Source organism: Aethalodelphis obliquidens, unplaced genomic scaffold (assembly GCF_003676395.1).
Source record: "Aethalodelphis obliquidens isolate GAN/ISIS:26980383/991018 unplaced genomic scaffold, ASM367639v1 scaffold8, whole genome shotgun sequence".
In the NCBI taxonomy this organism is placed as follows: Eukaryota; Metazoa; Chordata; class Mammalia; order Artiodactyla; family Delphinidae; genus Aethalodelphis; species Aethalodelphis obliquidens.
The window spans coordinates 22,800,264-22,802,044 of NW_020837952.1; the positions used below are offsets into that span (position 1 = coordinate 22,800,264).

Genomic DNA, 1,781 nt, shown 5'->3' on the forward strand with positions numbered 1-1,781 from the left:
AACAGGGTAAGAGGTTAAATGACTTTTCCAAGACTACCAGCTAATATGAAACCAGTCCGGGTCTAGCTGACTCTAAGGCACATGCTTCTAACCTGTACTCTAAACTGCTTTACTAAACCCTGGAAGTCAGGAAGGGAGTAGATGAAGCCCCATGTAGACAGACTTGAGCTACTAGTGATGAAGGATCTGAGGCTTTGAGGAGTTAGGAATGTAAGATAGAAGAAATTTTTATAGTATCTCTCTGGTCTCTGCTCTCGCATTCATGTAATTCATATTTTCAACATAGAAAGGAAAGGCTGCATCAGGGACACGTTAAGGGCAGGAAAAAAAATGGGAAAACTGACAACAACAACAAACTTCCAGAGATCATTTAGGTCACTGCCTATCAGAAAACAGAAAAGGGAGGAACTCCCAAAGTCCTCGAGTCCCATTTCCCTGTGAATGAAAGAGACTAGTATGTAAATAAGAGCTTTGCATAAGCTAGACATTCTTTTAAGTCCAGTTTATCTACCGTATGAGTCACTTCCTTTTTAAAGCAGGAATTAAAAGAGATAGAGGCATATAATCATTACCTAGCACAAACCTTTTTTTTTTTGAGTTTTAAAATGAATTTATTAAAGAATGGTCTTAGGAAGGCCACAATGTTTGATTTGTCGTAAGACGAAGTTCTGGGGCTTCCCTGGTGGCGCAGTGGTTGAGTGTCCGCCTGCCCATGCAGGGGACATGGGTTCGTGCCCGGGTCCGGGAGGATCCCACATGCCGCGGAGCGGCTGGGCCCGTGAGCCGTGGCAGCTGAGCCTGTGAGCCGTGGCAGCTGAGCCTGCGCTCCGCAACGGGAGAGGCCACAACAGTGAGAGGCCCACGTGCGGCCAAAAAAAAAAAAAAAAAAAAAAGTTCTGTTTCTTCATGCTGTATAATAAAGGTAATGTAAGAAGGTACAGAGTTATAAGCTTCTTTCTACTGGAACTCTCTGATAGTACGGCACAGTGCAGCCACTTCTGCAATGCCAGCATAAATTTTTAAAAAATCTCTTCTATGCTTCTCCTCAAAAAGCGATGAACAATAACAGGATAGCATTAAAAAGCCATTTTTTTTCCTATTCATTCTGTAGTATTGGAGCCAGTATTTTTACCATCACAGGCTACAATTTTCACTTTATCCACTTTAATAAGTTCTGTCACCTCTCCGAATTCAACATCATTCAATACAAAAGTCCACACATTATCACAGAATCTGTACGTATTTAGAGAGCCCCTGAAATTGACTCTGTTCCTGACCCTCTGTGCCCATGCTGAATTTATAGCCTTATCAAACTGAAGTAGAGGGCAAGTTGGGGGGTAATCTGTTGAGACTGTATAAGCTCATCGAGGCTCTCCTGAAGACTGTTTCCCAAAGTGGTATTTCTGTACAACTGATATGCCATGGCTTAGGAGGGAGAAATTCTTTTTCTTATTCAGGCTTGCATTGATATCTGTCAAGTCACTGACCCACACAATCTTAATAGACCTTTTCTTCTCATTCAAGCAGCAAAAAGGTAAAGGGCTCCTCCTTGGACAAAACAACATCATTTTGCATATACTGTACACACAGTCTGACCAGTTCCTATCCTTATTGGCAGAGAGAAATGAACAAGTAAGATAAACAGGCAGATGAGATGATAGAAGAGGCCACAGCCGGTTAACCTGCCACACTTACAAAGGAATCTGAATAACAAGAAGCCTTTGACTGACTCAGGAAAGGTTTATCTCCTCCAAAAGGAAGTTTAACCCCACGTTATCCAC

At 42.3% G+C, this 1,781-nt stretch overlaps 1 pseudogene; it reads right to left on the reverse strand.

Moving 5' to 3' along the window:
• Positions 1-1,047: 1,047 nt before the first annotated feature.
• LOC113621313 (transcription initiation factor IIA subunit 2 pseudogene) lies at positions 1,048-1,493 on the reverse strand (annotated as a pseudogene).
• Positions 1,494-1,781: the final 288 nt, after the last annotated feature.